Below are 21,940 nucleotides of genomic sequence, written 5' to 3' on the forward strand. Positions count from 1 at the left end.
GATAAGGAGGATATTCGTATGCCAATGGCCACCTGCAAGCTCAGAATAAAAGAACATTTTAAGAAACTTACAAATGACAGATGGCAAACTGTGCCACTATGTCGCATAACTCGGCAAACATGGCCTAACATAAATAGGAAGCGCACCGATGAGCTCTGCAAACTCAGTAGGAGTAGGTGCAGCTCAGTCATACGCTCCCTTACGGGACACTGGCTAATAGGCACACATGCAAACAGGCTGGGAGCCCCTTATAACGATTTCTGTCGAAGCTGTAGAGATGAGGACGAGGAGGAGACTGTGGAACACCTTTTCTGCTCCTGCCCGGCTCTCAGTAGAAGGAGACTCCAATACTTGGGCTCTCCTTTTCTAAATGACATTTCGGACATGTCTACAATAAGTCCCAGACGGATCGCAGGCTTCATAAGGGCATCCGGATGGGATAATGGATAAAATAGGGTCTCACGGGAGAGAAGGGAGCGAAACATGCGGTATCACAATGGGCCGAAACCGGCCTAAGTGTGTCGGGTCTCTGACAATCCCCGACAGCCGCCTCAACCTAACCTAACCTAACCTACATAGGCGCACGGAAAGCAAAATCGTCACAATGGCTCGACCGCAAAAATAGCTAGAATGGCAAGGGGGATGCAGGCCAAGAGCAGAAATCAGCGACAGTACAGGAGGAGAGGGCACTTACAATTTTGAGAGTCTCTCGAGTTGAAGGCGAAAATGTGATTAAGCTGCGCGCAAAATCCAATTTTTATAACTGCAGAATCACTTCACTTCAACCCGCTACCCGCCTTGGACACCCGCCCCCACATATTCGTTGCACTTTTTGTTCCCTTGCAGAGGGTATTTATTTTCTGTCAACGGTAGGATATTCTGATATTTTTATGCGTATAGCCATGCCAGTCAGAATGTCAGAGACATTATTAGCTATGCAAAATGTTGGTTAATATTGTAGTTGATTCTCATTTATTCTTTTAATTTTTGGACTGTACATATGTATGTATGTATGCAGATGTATCGAACCAAAGCTAATAAGCAATAAATAACCTTGAGAACGGAACGATCGGGCTGGAAGGGTATTTAAAACTTCGACTGTCGATGCGGTGCTTCCTCTTTCTCTATTTTTTTTCGGTTGAGTCAAGGCGAATTGAGTCCGCCGCTGTATTTTTTTTCACCCGATGCTCGTAAGATGCTTGGCAGGGCAATAATCATAAATTTAGACAACAACGAACCAGCAGCCGCAACAGCAGTAGGCACGGCCACGGAAGTGGCAGAGACGGGGAGCGGCAGTGCCTAGTCTGCCTGCATGGCGAGAAGTTGGCTCCAAAAGTGCCATGTGTTCCAACTATGACTCTTGCATGCAGCTCTGATCTACGTTCCTCATCGTCTGGTGGACTTCCTTTTGCTTCGTTTCAGTTTTTTCGGGGTTCGTTCTAAGCAAAAAAATGTTTTAAGCAAAAACTATTCATATTTATACCCCGGACCCGAAGAGTAAACAGGGTATATTCTATTTTTGCTCGAATGTGGCTGTATGTAACGCATAGAAGGAAACGTTTCCGACCCCACAGAGTATATAAATTCAGTCTGTCTGTCTGTCCGTCTGAACGGACGGTGGTGCCTCTAGCTTTCATTGTCATTGAGATCCAGATTGAGATCAACAAGACGGACGCACAGACGGACGGACAGACCGACATGGCTATATCGACTTGGTTATTGATGCTGATCAAGAATGTATATATGCTTGATGTAGTCGGAAACGTTCCAAAACGTTCCAACGTACGTACTTCCAATTTATCCCACAAATACCATATACCCTGTTTACTCTTTGAGTACCGGGTATAAAAAAAACATGAGGCTTAATACATATATACATATGTATACATATGTACATATGTATGTACCCTTGTATATATATATGAATGTATGTACAGATGTTCTAACTGAGTACCGGGTTGTGACGCGTACGAATCGTGTCTACACTGTTTGTTTTTTCAGTTCTCGCAGCCAAGTTTAAGCTTCAATTGGATTCGATTTTTAGAGCCGAGTTCCATATGAAGTTGTCTTTTTATTTGATTTAACATTTTTTATTGCTCTGCATATTTCATAATTTTTTCGTAGTCCTTATGGGCTCACTAGCTTGTTTGTTGGTTTTTTTGGCGCTTTCATTTTTTTTTTTTTTTTTTTGGTAAATTTGACATTGCATAGCATTGCGGATGTTTTTTAAGTGTGTCCTTGGAATAGCGGAAGGAATGGATATAGCGGAAAGGATATGATGCCTGATAATTGAGAGAATCGAAAAGATTCTTGCGAAAGCGAGAGCTAGATGGGCGAAATAGCAGTATGAACATTATAATAGTATTTGAACATAAACATGAATAAATTGTTTGTGTAAATGCCATTTATTAAATACTAGCAAGCCCCTGGCGGCCCCTGGCGGCTTCGCTGGCTGATATTTAGGAAAAGATATTTGTAAAAGTATGTTGTATTTTTGTAACTCATTTCCACATCACCATGTATGTATGTAGGTAAAGTTAAAGGCTCACTTTTATTTAACGTGGTGTGCCCTATAAGCAAGTTGCTTTGAATTTAGTCGACAGAAATCTTTCCTAATATCACATCAGTTATTTTCAGAGACCGTAAATATTGTAAGATATATTTTAAAAATCAAATTTTGAAACAATCCTTATTCAGTGTGATATCACATCCGTCTTCACACAACATTAAGTGACCCCATCTCATTTGGTCTCTCGAACTCGCCTTCAAAAAGGAGGGAAAGACGGACGGACAGACAGACATGGCAATATCGACTTGGATATTTCCTTATGTGCGTTGCATACATCCGCATTCAACCACAAATACAATATACCCTCTTTACTCTTCGAGTATCGGGTATAAATATGGATTGATCCCTCCTCCGCTGCAGTTCTGTCAGTTATTTTCCAATACAATTTTCCAAGTACTAAGAGACCCATGGGCGTGTGTACATCGATTGGTTACTTATCAAAGGTGTCTGATATGCATGCGTGTGTTCCCCAATGCTGCAAATACGAGCTGGGAGAATGGGTTTTAGAGAGGGAAGCGGGCCAAGCAGAGCAAGCCCACCACTTGAATTTTTCCGTCAACAGCATCGGAGAGAGGCACGAATGAGGAGCTGTAGAGATTGGTATCGATGGCAAGGCTGTCTGCCAGAGGTGCAAATACTAACACTTAATGAACTTAACTTTCCAACAACAACAAATTTCCATATGAAAGGCCAAAAGTAAAAGCTTCCGGGGATGCTGTTGTGCGAGCTGCAGTGGCTCCTGCTGCTGCGTGTGCAAGTATCTATTAGATACGCTCATTGCAAAACAGGACAACGATGCCACGAACTGCAATATACCTGACACTATTCTTGTAGTTATTTCTGTTCTTGTTACTGCTGCCGAATTCTGGCTTGCCTCGCTGTCTGCCTGCCTGCACAGAGGCATCAAGATACAGAGTCCAGACTGCAAGCTACCAACCAAATACGAGTATCTCAGTACGAGTATCTCCCCGTAGCTTCCGCACTCCTCTGGTTTCGGGCTGCTCCGTTGTGTTTTGCTCAGCTCTTCCTCTGTTGCTCAGCTGTGCCAGCGTCTTTGGCAATCAGCAATTAGCAGATATGTTAACTTCATGTTAACGAACCAATTTGAAATTTAAATGCGGCACAAACTCTGTTGCTCATACGTCGGTGTTGTCATCACTTCTTCAACTCAACGATTCATCCAGCTCGATGCTGATGCCGATGCCACTGTCGATGCCAGAAGAGACTCAGGAACCTCTCATAAGATATTGTGGGTCTTCGCAAATCATATGTACATACATTGCAGCAGTAAAAGACATCTGCAGATCCAGAGACCCCGGTAGACCCTGCTCTATATGTATATATGTATGTATGTATGTACATATGTATGTACATATGTATGTACATATGTATGTATCAATTTTTTTTTTTTTTTTTTTGTTCTCTCTCTCTTTTTATTTACAATCTGTCTGTTTAAACAATAATTAAATTGTATAATTAATATTAAATTAACAGAAATAGAAGTTTTCCAATGAGCCGTGCTATTATATATAACATCTTTTCAGTTTGTTGGATTTATCTATCGGGGAGATCGAGAATGTGGTATCTTTTCAGTCTTCTTACTGTTAAGCTATTGTTTAATAGACTTAAGGCTAAATTATTTTCGTGGTTGTGGGTTTTGTCGGTGTATTTCTTACTAGTTTTCTTTATTTCTTCTTTAATGTTTGGAATATTAAGATCTTTGTGGATATTTGTATTAGATACGTAAAAAGGAGCATTGACAATGTGTCGCAAAGTTTTTGATTGGTAACGCTGAAGTACCTCAATATTTGAGTTGCTAGCAGTCCCCCAGAGTTGTATAGCGTAGGTGTATCAATTTTTGGTTAACTAAATTTGTATATAATCAACCTGGAAAGAAATCGAAAAGTATCGAAATCAAATACCAAAATATTTCACTTATACACGTACATACGATCCAACACACTATGTGGAAGTTGACCACTTTGTGTGAATTTGACTTCCAAACCAAACAATATTTATACCCGGTACTCGATGAGTAAATACGGTATATTGTATTTGTGGTCGGAACAATGTTCGTAACGCCCAGAAGGAAACGTTTCTGACCCTATAAAGCAGGGCTCGGCACGGCCCTATCTATTGTGCATAAGACAAGATTCTGCCTCGTCGCTTTACTCGTCCACAGTACTGTGGAAACTCACTTCCAAGGATGCACAGAGGTCACTGATGTCGAAAAGCTTCAGGACCTAGCAACTGATGTACAACAACCCCCTACGGATCTTATAACCTATAGGAGAATCCATTGGGCCATAGATTCTTTCATAAAAGCCATAAAAGCGCCTGGACTAGAGGGAATATTCCCAGCCATGCTGCAAGTGACCAAAGAAGCAATCCCCCCATGGCTCTGGGAGAACCTCTGGGTTGTCTTCCTCGCAAAAGTGGGAAAGTGCAGTCATATGAGCCTCAAAACACTGGAAAAGCTGTAGGATATACACAACAGAACCAGGTAGGGGGTATGATGTCAACCAACCAGCATGCTTATACCAAAAGAAAATCGGTGGAATCGGCACATCACTGGCTAGTAGCTGCCATCGAGAAAGCCTTTAAAAACAAAAAATATGCACTAGGAGTATTCTTAGATATATCCGGAGCATTCAACAACGTGGCCACAGGCGCAATTATGGAACGCCAAGAAGCGACCAACATCCACCCCGCAATCTACATATGGATTAAAAACCTCTTAAGTTGTAGACGGGTTTACTGAGAGTGAGGCACCGCTTCCATGGTGAAGGGACTCAGTATCAACGCGGATAAGACGGACCTCATCCTCTTTACCAAGAGGTACAAGGTACAGACATGGATCCCCCGAAAATCGGCCAAATCAGACTTGCACAAAAACACAGGTCAAATATCTGGGCACAGTACTGGACAGCAAACTGACATGGAGACCCAATGTGTTAGAAAGAGTGAAGAAGGTCACCAATGCGCTGTATGCATCCAAGAAGATGCTCAGCAGCACGTGGGGTCTGTCTACCGCTTATGGAGAAAACTCAGCGACAGGATCTCATCTGTCCTCTGTTCTCCACAGGAGCGCTGAGATCAACCCCAACAAAAGCACTCGAAACTCTACTCGGAATAGACCCGCTGGACATCCACGTACGGCTGATCGCGAGGCATGACGACACAACTGAGCCACTTCCTACTGCGCCTACCAAGGTTGGACTGCAGATTACTGGTGGGAATCCTCACAGGCCACTGTCTGGCTGCGCATGCAGCCAAACTAGGCATCACCAGCCGAGACAGCTGCAGGAAATGCGATCACATCTGCATGTGTCCAGCCCTCGCACTAGTAAGAGGTAGATACATAGGCGCCTTTGTGGTGCCATCACTTGAAATTGCTTCCAAGAGACCTCCAGGGGAACTACTTTGCAGTTTCCAAGAATACCTCGATTCTCGAAGATTTCAAACCCGCCTAAAAAGCGCCTGCGACGGTTCAAACCCCCCATCCGGATAACTAAGGGCCATACTGTCTTATGAGTGGACCCACTGATGGCCGTCCGGGTTAACCTAACCTAATGTTTTTCGGATACATCGCGGTTAAAAATAGATAATACTAGCTGACCCGGCGAACTTCGCACCGCCTAACAGTCAATGAATGTCGTGTTACTTTTTAGCTGAACTAATTTAGGCTTTGATGAACGTAAAACAATGATACAAAATAACATTTTTATATACATAGATAGAAACAAAAAAGTACCAACTTGATAGCGCGTGTTTGGATACCAAAAACCGCCATGTCGATCCCTTTCGTGACATATTTGCAAATGTATTTAATTGACTTGACCGAATTGCAATCACTTGGCATGCGCTCTAAAGCAGTCTTGAAGAGCCTGACCAATGCATGATGTTCATGAAGCATTTGCTGCAGATCTTGGAGAATTGCTCTCTTCGTAGCTGTTTTGATCCCTTGACGCCTGTCAAGTTGTTCTTCCATATTGCCCGTGAGGTATATTTGCGAGAACTTATGCTGTGCATCTTCTATAGGTTGCAATGATCCAATGTGATGGTAATAGGATTTTCATTCAAGCACTTTGTGGTAAACGACATTCTTTGTTTTTTGGTCAGGCGCAAGAACAAATAAAGCGGATGGTTTGCCGACACGTGAGCATGCCACGTACAATTGACCATGAGAAAAACATGCATTTTTTCTAGATTGAGGCCACAAATAGTCAAGGATTGGCCCTGTGATTTGTTGATCGTCATGGCGAAGGCAAGACGAATCGGGAATTGAATTCGTTTAAACTCAAAGGGCATATCCGTTGGGATCATCGGAATCCTTGGAATAAGAACTTCCTCATCTTTAAATTTTCCTTTAAGTATCGACGCGTGAATCACATTGCTCATCAATTTTCTTATCACCAAACGCGTTCCATTACACAGATTTGGTTAGTTTAAATTTCTAAGCATGATGACTACCGAGCCAACTTTAAGTTTTAAATTGTGCGGTGGTAAACCAGGCACATCCAAGAAGTTTAAAAATTCAGTTGGATTATTAGTGGCTTCTTCTTCGTTTGTTACACAGTCGATAGATTTGAATGAATACAGAGTACCTACGATTTGATTTTGAATTATAAGATTGAGGTCATCTACATCTTTATTTTTAGCGGCCAAAATCGCTCGCTCACTTAGCCATTTAGTATTTTTGTGGTTAGCAATGATATCCGGGAATACTTTGTTGATAAGATCGTCTTTTGATGATACGAAATTGCAAAAATTTGGAGGAAATGAAATCAAACCGCTCGATTTGTCAACAGGAACACGGCCATTACCGATAGTCAGGAATTGCTTCGAGAAATCATCAGCAGATAGATCGTTCAACAATGCAGAAACGCTAGAAAATGTCGTGATTCTAGTGTTTCGCCATAAAGCAGGGAGCACAATGGCTCTGGTGGCGGGACCAATAATGGCAATTTCACTTTACTACTAAGGCAGCACAGACCAGGCGTTTCACCAGCAAACTTCAATGCTCCACAATGCTGGCAAACAACGTCCATTGGACCAATGAAAGCTAAACGATGCAAGCTGTAGTCAATGGTGCAATCATACAGAAACGCTGCTCGATTCAAATCAATACTTGAACTATTTCTTCTTGAACTTCGAAGATTATTCCTCTGTTCATCTGTACGATAAGCTCGACGATTTCTCTCTCTTTGCTCTTGTGTTTGAGAAGCACGAATTAAGGCCCTTCTTTGCTCCATACTAAAGCGGCGCTGTTCTCGTGCAATTTCTCGCTCTTTTCTCTCTTGGGGTGGGTCCGCGCTTGTACGCTGAGCTAGCCTTCTTACATATATATTTTTGATCAGCATCAATAGCAGAGTCGATTGAGCCATGTCTGTCTGTCCGTCCGTCTGTCCGTCCTGATGAGCGCCTAGTACTCAGAGACTATAAGAGCTAGAGCCACCAAATTTTGCATCAAGACTTTTGTATGCTCACACTGTTACAAATGTATTTCAACAATGAGCCACGTCCCCTTCCGCCCCCGCAAAAGGGCGAAAATCTCCTAAATCTGCAGATCACCAAATTGGGATCCGATTGGATTATTATTATAGTCACAATGAAGAAATTAATTTCCAGTGGCTAAACCCACCCCGTCCCAAAGCTTATATTTGTTTTTTTCACATGCTCTCATTCACACTCTGCTTCGCGCAGTGGCCGCACACTGGCCGCCAGCCGCTGGCTCTGCCTCTGCCGTGCGTCTAGGGTAGGGGGGCGAGCTAACGGAGCGTGTTGGCGTGAGAAGTGTTGTAGATGTAGATGACAGATGAAGAAACAATTTAAAATTTGACAAATAACCGCTAAGGTACAGATGTAGACGCGTAAGAAGCGTCTCACACGTCCCTTCTCGTTAGTTTTCTCTAATCTTCCAAATTGTAAATACAGCAGATTTTCGCTCTATGTGGTGACGAAAAAAGGCTGGGAGAATTTTGATAAGAAACTTTATTCAGTGTGATATCATATGAGTCTTTACACAAAATTGGGTGACTCTAGCTCTTGTGGTCTCTGAGAACAACGCGTCAAAATAGACGGACGGACAGACAGATATGGCTATATGGACTCGGCTATTGATGCTGATCAAGAATATATGTACTTTATGGGGTCGGAAACGTTTTTTTCTGTGTGTTATATTTTTCTACCACAAATACAAAATACCATATTTACTCTTCGAGTACCAGGCATAAAAACTCAGTCATCGTACCACACACTAAAGTAAAAATGAAAAGGGGTCGTTAAAAGCTTCTTCATGTTTCTTGCTTTCTTTGCCTGTGCCACAGCCACTCTTTCTCGCTCGCTCAATGTATATAAATGTACAAGCATACATATGTATGTACAAATTCTTTGGGGCCCAGTGTCGAAGGCTCATTCTGCCTCAACCTAAATTCGTCTTCTGTGCTTTTATAAATCACAGAACAACGAACGACAAGCGACGACGGAGACCAGCTCTGGAATTCGACGCTGACGACTGCGGCACAGACAGGAAGGAATATAATGACGACAACAACTTAAGCGCAAAAAAAGTCAATAGTGATGGTGGGGATTGGGGATTAGGTACTGGGGCTGGGGATTGGCAGAGCAACTTGGCATGACAGGGACTCGACTCTAACCATGCAAAAAGGTAACAATGCAATGGCCTGGCTCATGGCCATGGCCATGTAATTGTTGCAAGTTGGAAGCGGTGCAAATTTTAAAGCGCAATTTCAGAGTGTAAGACAAACAATAAATCACGTAGAACCATCAGCTTACCCCACCAAACTATGTAACACACAGAAGGAAGCGTTTCCGACCCCATAACGTATGTATATTCTGGATCAGCATCAAAAGCCGAGTCTATATAGCCATGTCTGTCTGTCCGGCTTTCTTGTTTGACGCCTTTTTCTCAGAGACCATAAGAGCAAGAATCACCAAATGTTGTGTAAAGACTCATGTCATAACACACTGAATCAAGTTTGTTTCACAATTTTGAACCGCCCCCTTCCGCGAGTTGGCGGGAGAAGTGATTCAGATGTAGATGTGGATAGATGTAGAAAAAATGTAAAATGAAAAATTCGAAAAAAAAAAAAAAAAACCCTAAGGTACATTTATACTAACTGAGCACCGAGTAAAAAAGCGTTCGAAGCGTACTTTTCTCTTATCCTAAACATTTTGGATATAGGAGAATTTAGCACATTGTGGCCCGGAAGGGGGCTAGGCGAAATCTAGAAATACACTTATAACAGTGCGAGCACACAGATGTCTGGATGCGAGACTTGGTTGCCCTATCTCTTATGGTCTCTGAGGACTAGGCGCTCAAGGGAACGGACAGACAGACAGATTAAGACTCGGCTATTGATGCTGAGCAAGAATGTATATACTTTATAGGATCGGAAACGTTTCCTTCTGTGCGTTAGGCACGACCATAAATACAATATACCCCTTTACTCTTCAAGTACCGGGTATAACACAAATTTTTGGTTTACGCATCTTTGGCATCATCACCGTAACCCCAACCTAAAATGTACATTGGAACATTAAATCTCTTGTAAGGAGCCGGCAATTACCGCTAAATATTGAATTGAACGGAACTATACGTTTTTATTTGGCAAATTTTAGGTTTATATGAATATTGTTGATGTTTCTATGGCGGCTCTTAACGATTTCTAAAAATTAAAATAAATGGCATTCTTTTAAGATAACTACCTCTTTGATGATCAGGCTATACAATGATCAGATTTATTGCTAATATAAAGGGTATTCTCCTTCCTCTGGCGTTGAACAAATGTTTAGCATTTGTATAAACTACAATTATAATCTGGAGAGCTTATACATAAGGGAGAATCATTTGAGATTTGATTTTATGGTATCCAGCAGTACATTTCCTTTGCTGAACAGTTCCCTCACAAGAAAATAGCACGTATGAGACATTCTTCAGTTTTTCTCAGTTATAAGAAGCTTTAACAAAACGATTATTTTCTTTACTGTGCATAATTTATTCTTTGAACTTTCACTCGTCTCTATTTTTATTGGAATCAATGATTTCAGCTCTTTCAATTATTTTCTCCCTCCGTAAGCAAATAATAAATGCCACACACATTCAGATTCTCAGTCCCCATTTTCCATTCAGCTGTCCATGTTTTTTATGCCTCTGAGCACATGATATTCGCATAAATGTCTCTAGCACAAACTAGCAAATGCAAAACAAAAATGTTTATTAATGGCATTGGGACAACATTTTTTAATTGCTTGACAACATCAAAACACATAAAAACACAGGACTTTCTGCTGGAGTAGCAGTGAATGCACTCGCAGAAGTGGGATGAAAAGGAGATGCAGTGGCAGCCATTCAAAATATAATTCATTTTGACACGGACCAGAAATTGGTCGTCAGACCAAAGGCCAGAACCCGATACCAGACGAATCCCATTCCATCCATCACCGTTCCCATCACCAGACCATCCCATCTCAATGGCTTGTGTGGATTCTATCTGTGATTTCATTTCGACTTTCTAGTGATATAGGCCCAGCGTCTCTCTGAGAGCAGCAGATACAATTTTTTGTCGGTGGTAGTTTTGTCTCCTACTGTTGTCGGGGCAAAGCATTTTGTATTCAAGGCTTTGGACCATTTTTGCGTTCGATTTGAAAAATATTTTCGGCTTCGAGTCACTTCCTATCTTTTTTCGTTGTCTGGTTATTTGGTTGTTGCTTATTTTGGTATATTTTCTTTTTATGTTTGATGAAATCACGTACACGTACTTTGGCCGGGACAAACAAATATCCATCTGAATGGAAAGGATGGGAGAGAGATGAGAAAAGAGTCGTTCGTGCATGCTCGGAGTGTTTAGCGATATGGATAGGATAATTTTTTGAGCTGCGGTTAGTGGAAGATAGTGGCAAACATCAACTCGCACCGTACTGTTCTTTCCGCCTTTTTCCATGGTTTTTTTATACCCTTTGCTCGGAGAGTAAATAGGGTATATTGTTTTTGTGCACAAAATGCACAGAGGGAACCGTTTCTGACCCCATAAAGTATATATGTTGTATATAGCATTATATCAGTCTGTCTGTCCGTCTGTTCGTCCGTCAGTCTATCCGTCTTGTTTGTCGGTTGGTTCTAAGAGACTAAAAAAGCTAGAACCGCCAAATCTTGCCTACAGATAACTGTGTTATCACACTGATACAAGTGTATTTAAACAATTAGCCCTGCTCCTTTCCGCCCCCACAATTTTTAAGATAAGAGAAAAATAAAAATGCCATTCCGTAGGGAAGGAACATATCTTTCAGATCACCGAATCGGCATGAGGTTGGATCATTATTATAGTATGTAAATGTAAAATTTGAAATAAACCCCTACGGTACAGATGTACTGAGTACCGGGTACCGGGTATAATGCTGTGACGCGTAAGAAGCGTCTCACACGTCCCTCCTCGTTCCATTTGTTTTTATTATTATTAAATATTTCTTGTGGCTTCTGCTGGTTGCTGTTTTGCGGTTTTGTGTGGTTTTGTTGAGGCAAATACACCATGTGTCATAAAAGTTTACAGATTTGCACGAACACACGGATGCAGGATACACAAACCCCCACACAGAGACGTGTGATAAGTCCGAGGGTCCCATATGTCGCGCCTTTTACGACCACACACAAATCGCTGTGCTCTGATCTAAATTAAGTTGATTCAATCAAGATTTTCGTGTGTTTTTGTTGTTGGTCCTGCCGCTACTGGTCAACGGCTTTTGCTTAATGTTTCTCTTCGCACAAAGTGGGAGCAGGAAACAAGCATCCGAATTGGACGACTGCTCAATATGAGACGTGAATCGATTGCTGTTCGAGGCATTCATTCGTTGTAATCCCATTAAGCATTTGATGGCTTTTTTGGCCGTCGCCTTGATGTTCCGCCAGAGAATCCGTTGCCAATGGATGTAATAGAATCGTAAATATATCCCAGGTATGCAAAAAAAAATATGTTTTTACATGCATAAATATTTGTAGAAAAATGCCTAACTATTTTCAAATTTAAGATCTATTTTAAATAATTGTAGAGAGAATACATCAAATGTGTCTGAGAAAGATATACATATATTAGGGATGACATTCGATATAATAAATTTAGTGAGAGAATCATTCTATTTTATGAAGACCCTGAGAACTCTTACTGGTGTTCAAGCATTCATCACAAATAAGTTCTGCCTTTATTTCACAGTCAACATTTTCTTGGAATATCAACAGAGAACTATGTTGTATGTGGTAATAAATTGAAGCACCGGCAATGACTTTGCGCCTTGCCGGAACAGACGAGTACAGAGTTTAGGAAATGGAAAGGAGAGTACATAAAACTGTAATTTTAAATGGTAATTTCGAAATTTTATTTCTCTAAAATCTGACAGTAATTTCGTTGAAATGACAACAACACCGCCCCAATCCAACTCCAATTTCTTGATCCGAACCCACTTTACTCCACCCACTTCCAGCCAAAGAGACAGATGGAATCGCAGTTGGATACAAACGTTTATCCTTGTCTGGTATTAAGTCTCTGTCTCTCTCTCTCTCTCTCTATCTTTGTGTAGGTGCCGTCCTGTTGCTTGGTTGTTTGGCTTGTACTTTGTTATTAACTCATTTCCGTTATACCATAAATATACGTGCACGGCGGGTCTGGGCAATTAAAACAATTGCAAGTTAAAATTTACTGCAACCTCAGCCGGAGCTCTGCTCTGCTGACTCATAAAACCAACAAAATGACCATTAAATTGTGTACTACTGAGGTGGGTGGTTGACCGGCTGTTCAACAGCGAAACAGGATTTCCAGTGAAGGCCAGGGAGAGAGATAAACTCTCGAAAATATACATATTTAGTATGTATGTACATACATACATATGTACATATGTACATACATATGTACATATGAATTAGGGCTAGTATTCTGGCTACTGTATCAAGCAGAAATTCGATTCCTCAAAACAGAAATACTCTTATGAAATGCCTTCAACTTAACCGATTTCGACTGTAAAATTTATTTAAAAGAGTAAAGGAGAAAAACCAATAAAATTAAAATTATTGATTTGGATCCTCAGTATCCATCTCCTGTCGGATTTCGGGTACTTATCGCTGCCATTCTACCGCTGCCAATGGTCTTTTTCTTTGGCTTTGCCTTTTATTGCCGTCTCGTTTGCATCAATTTTTCTTTTTCAAATACTTAAAAGGCGACAAGACAAGCCTGACACTAAGAATTGAGATTCTTTGGCTTAATTATCAGCGCATAATGTTTTTGGTTGATTTAATCTGAATTTTTTGTAGCCCAAAGGAGTAGCAAGACGACGACGAAGGACGGAAGAGAAACTCAATGACAATTTTAACAAAAACGACGTCGATATTGTGTAAACATTGTGAGAGACCGAAATTGTTTATATGATCCGAAACGAATGGAGAACGAGCCAAGCCATACCGAACGAGTCCAATGCAGTCTCGAAAGAGAACTCTCCGACCAGATCAGAGCAGGGCTGAGCAGAACGGGGCATGCGACAGCGACAGTCATGTTGTGCGTCTTTCGCAGGTGAGAAGTGTCCATCTTAATCGAAGCAATAAATACACTTAATGAATTTCCTGCACTCGGATGGAGGAAGGCCGTCTCAGCCTCAACCTCAGTCTAAAATCCACATTCTATTGGTCATACAATGGCGGGATGTTCCTACTGTTGTTGTTATTGGACATTGCGTGGCACTTTTGCACCCATGGAGAATGACTTTGCATCGCATCTCGTGTTGATTCTGCCTGCTGGCTGAGGCCCAGCCCCAGGCCTAACCATTCGCTTGGCGATCGTTTCGAAACCATCGTCTAAAGTGTCATTAAAGTCCTTTAATTTATAGCAGAAAATCAAGTAAGAAACATGCAACGACTCTGGCCATTTGGATCTTTGGTCTTTGGTCATGGCTTTCGCCTCTGTCCTTGGGTCTGAGTCCCAGACTGGGCCCTGGTCTCATTCCCATTCCCAGTTCCATCTTGCAACGGTTGTTTGTTACTCAGTGGAAATGAAAATGGCAAAGAATCGAATTTTGCTTTTAGCGCGGCCTGTTTTTTAAGTTTTTACGAGAGCGACAGAGAAGTCTTGTCGTTTCCCCAGAACATATGGCTTGCATTTTTTATCTGAAGAACCACACTTGGTCCGAGGGTCCAAAGATCAGGGCCGCATCCTCGTCTAGAAGGTGTCGCTCGAGTTCGACGTTTGGACGGAAGTCCACGGCGAAAGTGGACAAGGCACTAAAGCTTATACGTTATACATATGCATATATGTATGTACATATGTATATCTACATACATATGTATGTATGCGTATGTATGTATTTGCGTATTTTTTTGGGCAAAGTGAGAACTGACAGTCGTATTACGACTGTATTACGTACTAGCGCATAACAGGATCTTCGAAATGATTTCCTCGATCCCAAGTCATTAAGACAATGCACACTATCTGTTCGACCAATTGTCCCTTCTCAAAACAGTTTATAGCTTCTGGACAGACTGGGGATCTATTTAAGCTTGTTTCTCTCTTTCTCTGCCGCCCAGACCCAACCAGTCTTATAAGTCCCATTGGGAATCTTTACCCTATAAGGAGCATTACATATACATATATATGTCATTTGCTTCTGGAGTGATGTTGGATGAGTTTTTAGTAAAAAGTGGAAACCCTTCAGTTTTTGTATAGACGGTGAATAATTAACAATTTTTCAAAATCACTAGACTTTGACAATACCAGATTCAGTCTTTAAAACACACACAAATAAATAGAAAAAAGAGAAGGAATGTTGTGAGTCGCCTTCAAAAGCAACTTACGAGTTGTGACGCGTTCGAGCACGTCTCACAACTTTCCTTCTGGATTTATATATATATATATTTATAAGTAAAAAAAAATTTTTCAATCTCCTTAGCACAAAACCAGCCCAAACAAGTAGGAGCGTGTGAGACGCTTTTAACGCGTCACAACTTTGATACCCGGTACTCAGTCAGTATATCTGTCCTTATTGTTTTTTTTTTCAATTACATATTTGACATTTAAAACTTTTTCTACATCTGTCATCTACATAATTTCTTACGCCAACACGCTTTTAGCTCGCCCCCTTGCCTAGAGCCGCACACTACACGAAGCAGAGTGAGGATGAGAGAATGTGCAAAAAAAAAATAAGCTGCGGGACAGGGAGGGTTTAGCCACTGCAAATTAATTTCTTCATTGTGGCCATAATAATGATCCAATCGGATCCCAATTTGGTGATCTGATAGATATGGTCATTCCCTACGGAATGGCGTCCTCTCGTATCTTCAAAATTGTGAATACCGCAGGTTTTTCGCGATTTGCGGGGCGGAAGGGGGCGGGGCTCTACAGAAGTCTGAATGCAAAATTTGGTGGCTCTAGTTTTTATAGTCTCTGAGATCCAGGCGCTTAACAAGACGGACAGACGGACGGACGGACAGACGGACAGACAGATATGGCTCTATCGACTCGGCTATTGATGCCTATCAAGAATATATGTATGTACTTTATGGGGTCGAAAACGTTTCCTTCTATGCGTTCCATACTTATGTAAATCCGTTATTCCCAACAAATACAATATAGCCTTTTTACTCTTCGAGTGCCAGGTATAAAAAAGCTGCTGGTCGGGGTGAGGGTAGCCACTGCAAATTTCTTCATTCTGGCTATAATATTAATTCAATATAATTATAATTTGGTAACACTACTCGACAAAATCAAAGTTTTTTTTCTGCTTCAAACCAAACGGACTTCTTCTGATAGACTGAGTTCTTTACATTTTTTAACGAATTTAATTTTTTTCTATGGCAGAACTTTTTTTTAAAGAATTAAGACAGTTTTTTAAGAAGTAGCGTTTATTTTTTTACATAACTTAATTATATTACATCTGGTTGTAATGAACTTAGCCAATCTACATTTAAAGCTGATAAATGCATCTATAATGTATACCCAAACTTTTTATGGTTTTAGTTTACCGTTTGAAGAATCAAGCTGATCAAGCTTCGAAATGCAAAAATGTTGATTTTGAATGAACCAGAAAAAGTTGGTCTGGATCGAAGCGGCAAAATCGTGTCGAGTAGTGGAATCTGATTTTCGCCCTTTGTTTGGCGGAAGGGGTGGGGCGAAATTTTAAAATACATCTCTTATGGGGTCTGAGTACTAGGCGCTCATAAGGACGGACAGACGAACGGACAGACAGACCTGGCTTTATCGACTCGGCTATTGATGCTGATCAAGAACACATATACTTTGTGGGGTTGGTAGCGCTTCCTTTTGTGTATTAAATTTTTTCCCCACAAATACAATATACCCTATTTACTCTTTGAGTACCGGGTATAAAACCTTCCCACCATAAATTTACAGCAGAACAGAAACTACTTAACGCTTGATTTCGCCCCTCAAAAAAAGTCCCCCAAGCGATGCACAAAGAATAAAAATAAACAAACAAATTGAACGCCTGCCTTACTATACAAATTTGTGACCCCTGTGACAGCAGCAGCTGGGAAAAATGGTTCACTAAAAATAAGATAGTAAACCTATGAATTCCTTACGAAGGCAGATAGCAGCTGTGCTCCACAGGGCTTGTTAAATTTGAATTATTATAAATAATTACCCTAGAGCCAGGGCCAGGTAAATAATGGTCAGTCAATAATAATAATGATACAAATTGATTTAATTATGGAGTGTACACCGAGTTGTACAAAATCACCGCCGGATGGCGACCAACGGACATACACAGCCAGAGACAACATCGAAAACACTTTGTGGCCAACTCTGGTTACGGCTCGCACCGAGGTTTTGAACAATCGTCGAGGAATATTAACGAATGCCACAGCCCAAGACGAGGAGCGAGCCACCAAGCAGTTTCTGGCTCAGACATTTATCCAAAACAGAGTGAAATCCAACGTGCGACGCCCAAAAATAGACATCGAAAACATGCTTCGCAGGTTACCAAATGGAGGAGGGGACACTTATTGAATGTGTCCCCGTCCCCTTGTGGAGTTCCTCGGATTTCGAGTGTTTCGCAAGCGTTTTGCTTATTTTTGGCGTATGAAAAGGAAAAGTGTAGACAAGGCGACGTTTTTATGGTAAATGATTTATGGCACCAGCGGGCGCAATGTGAAGGTAATTGAGTGGGAAATGTTGGCTAGACTTTTCTCAGTCTCGGGTGGTGGAGTGGAGATGGAGATGGATGGAGAGATAAAGGAGCTGCTAAGATGTGTCGCAGCCATGTTGTTAGGTGCTTCAAAGACAACGCGAACGACTCGCGGCAAGTGTAATTAATGCTGTGAATTTTGCATACTTAAAGACCAACTTTTGCCAGCATTCAGCCGTATAGAGGGTCCTCTTGCTGAAAGGTGCGGTACACTACGTGGAAAGGCTTGCAAAGAACAATTACCGAGTAAACAGAAAGTATGGATACAAAAGATTAGAAATGTACATATGTATGTACATAAAATCTTAATCGAACACACAATAATATTTTTAATATAACTAATTACAAATAGAATTCTGAACACCATCAGAATAAGAAATATTATATATGTATGTACATACATACAACTAGTTTCATACATTGATGTCTCAAAGTAATTCATAACCTAGAACCAATACTTACTTTTTGCTTGCTTTACCACCTAATCGAAGGATACTTCTTTTTCCCATTATTTAAATCATCATAATCATTTCTCAATATCTGAAAGACGGATTTCACCCATCTTGTTTATTTTATATGGCCACAACTGCAGCTGATCCTCATAAAAAGCCGCGACACCAAATCTTCGTGGCGTAGCAAACGAGCCGTAGTCTCGTGGTCTCCGCTTTTCCATGTTGCATCCAACACATGCAAACAAACACACATAAAAAACGAGTCAAGTGAGTTTACTCGCTTCAAAAGGCGTGTGTCTGTGGAGACGGGCATCACGGTCGGAGAGAAGGAGGAGCGTCGCACAGACAACCAAAAGACGAAAATTTATTACAAAAACTTCATTGACAATTGTCACTGCAAGCTGGCGGCTGTGACGACGTCGCTGGTCTTGTCGCAGTCTCCCTCGTTAACTAAGTGCGTAGCGGTGTTGGGGATTTGTTTGGCTGTGCATCGCGTCCTAAAATAAACAGCAACATGTGCTCGTGAGGGGTAGAAAGAGCGGTTTGGAGGTGGAGATGGAGATGGAGAAGTGGGCAATTCTTGTCTATGGCAGCCGCTGTGGCAGCTTATGGAAATCATATGGCGAAATGTCACCAAAACGCAAAACATCATAAAACCGAAACCTAAATGAAATACTCGCGACACATGTACATATGTAAATATGTACTTACCTACGTATGTATGTAAGTATGTATGGAAAGTGTAATCGATTTAAAAACTATTTAGCTTACGATAAGCCTTATAAATAAACGAGAAGGGACGTGTGAGACGCTTCTTACGCGTCATAACTTTTATACCCGGGACTCAGTAGAACATCTGTAACGTAGGAGTTTTTTTCTAATTTAACATTTTACATTTTAATTGTATTTGTGGGGAATAACGGATGTAAGTAACGCGCAGAAGGAAACGTTTCCGACCCCATAAAGTACATATATTCTTGATCAGCATCAATAGCCGAGTCGATAGAGTCATGTCTGTCTGTCCGTCTTGTTGAACGCCTGGATCTCAGAGACTATAAAAGTTAGAGCCAACAATGAGCCCCGCTAATCCCATCCCGCAGCTTTTTTTTGTTTTTTGCACATTCTCTCATCCTCACTCTGCTTCGCGCAGTGTTCGGCTCTAGCGGAGGGTGGCGAGCTAAAAGAGCGTGTTGGTGTGAGATGTTATGTAGATGTAGATGACCGAATTGGGATCAGATTGGATCATTATTATAGCCAGAATGAAGAAATTCATTTTCAGTGGCTACCCTCACCCATTCCAGCAGAATTGCAGCATTCGAAGAATACCGGGTATAAAAACAGGATACGAAGATTGAAGGATAAAAATCGAGTGCATGAATATTGTCCGTTTATTTTTTTGTATGGATATTCAAACATGTGGATCAGAGCTCGGCACTCATTGAATTGTATTAGTATTGCTACGAATCACTGTAATGCAAGTGGAAGTGAGCGGCAGCGCCTCGGTGGAGCCTTTTCCTAAGCGAAAACTGTTAGATCATAACACAGCCAAAACGGGAAAACATAAATATGTCGCACACCTACCTGTAAACTCAGTAAGGAAGGGTTTAGCAGTGGCCCAACTACATAGAGCTGAGCTGCTTTATTTTACCACTATACAATATCACAATCCCTCCAGCTATTTTTCTCACATTCTCTGTATGTATATTTACATATGTAAGTATGTGCTATGTCTTTCTAATTCCCAGCAGAATCGTTCAAGGGACGCGTATGCGATATTAAGTGAGACACTTTGTCAACTCTCAACGACTAGGGTGGACGAAGGGAGATGAACGACGCTGTTGCTTCTTCTGCAGCTAATGCTGATGCTCATGCCGCTTGATGTCCTCCTGGTGCTGGAGCACCGGATGTTGTTTGGTAATTATTTAGTTCTCGCTGTTGCTTGGGCGTTTCATGTGCTTCGGTTGGATTTGCCCTTCTGATATACATATGTACATATGTACATACATACATATATAACATTTTACTGATTCGCGTCAAATACGAACAGCACACCATGCGATAACATGGGAGCAACAAATAAACAAAGACATCATCAATAAAAAGCACTTGAAGAAGGCCCAATACAATCACAATCTTAAATTATCGAATAAGGAGGTTATTTTTTGTGCGTGATCCGCTTTCCTCCAACTCCTCTATCCACCCCCCTCCCTTACACCACCTACCACCACAAATTCTTCCCAAGGCTCCCAGAAGACACATTAACTTTCAATTGGGGAGACATATGGGCAATGTTGATGGGATTATACATAAGTGATTTTTATCAAAAATGCAGCCCACGACAACAAAATGTATAAAGCGTCTATGTATGTGCATACATGCATATGTATGTATGCTTATGCATGTATGTATGGATCTATGTACATACATATGTATGTATATGGGAATGGCCTTGTTACTAGGTTTTGAAGACAAGCGACGTGATAACTCCCAGCAAGACATCAATCGATTCGTCACCGTCCGAAGCAATCAGCCTGAAGAACTAAACCAACTGAAACGGACCTCCCCAACCTCGGGGACTTAAAATATTATTCTCAATTCCATAAATTGAAATGCCCCAAGGAGGAGAGCGAGCAGTAGCCGCATAAATGGTAGCCCCTGTTCAGGCCACGCGCCTGCGCGTTTATCGTATGCAAAAGGGACCCTTAGACCAGTGCTACGCTTTATACGCTCGCTCCGCTACATAAAGCTTAATGAACGTTTTCGGCTGGATGGAAGATTGTGGATAAAGGACAGTCTGTTGAAGTGGCTGGTGCTGGTTCTGGTGCGGCTGGTGTCTCTGTCACTTGCCGGTTTAGCGCTAGCATGTTCTGAAGAGAACAAGAAAGTGGCCAAAAGTCGGAGTGATTATTGAAAAGCGACGCTCGAACCGCATTAGTGTGAAAATATTTAATAAATGGTAATTTATGTGCACGTAACTTTTACAAGTGCGACGGAAGCTTTAGTTGAAGGCATTCAGGCAGAGGCACCGAGGGCCGAATTGGGAGCACCTCCCGCTCCTTATATTCAACATAGGAATATTTGAAAGATTTAATAGTCTGTTGGCCAATGGTGTCAGTATTGCAATTGCAATGGGTGAACTATCACTTAGGACGGCAGTAGCCGGGTAATGAAAGTGATCTATCAATGTTGCAAATTAGTGTGGAGTCATCCGTTGGATGGATGTTATATTAAGGTTCCGTGGAGTTCCTTCTAAGACCTGGTCAGGTCTACTGTTCAATTGTGCCATTAGCGAATGCCATTGCTAAATATAATGACAAGGGTTTCCCTTATTCACCATTATATTATCTATGAACGCTACAGATTCATTAGCGAACTTAAATAAACATGACATTGAAATATGTAAATGATCTTAAAATGGTAAGCAGCCTTACCTATTGAACAGCAACCAAGGATCAGTAATGAAAGAATGGACCCTTGAGGAAACCCAAACCGACAGCAATAGCAGGGACACTGAGAAATGCCATTTGATGAACACAGTAGCCCGTTAAATATTTCTCCCGAGTAGTCCATACTAGTTGCGAATTGTTTAACTGCTACAGGATCGGCCATCCTCGAACAAAAAACTAATAAGATGTTATGTCATCATGTACAAATGTATGTACATACATAGCGTCCTTAGCTATCCGTGTCTGCAACTTCATTGGCCATGGCCAGAACTGAA

The sequence above is a fragment of the Drosophila subobscura genome, chromosome J, assembly GCF_008121235.1.
Source record: "Drosophila subobscura isolate 14011-0131.10 chromosome J, UCBerk_Dsub_1.0, whole genome shotgun sequence".
Classification (NCBI taxonomy): domain Eukaryota; kingdom Metazoa; phylum Arthropoda; class Insecta; order Diptera; family Drosophilidae; genus Drosophila; species Drosophila subobscura.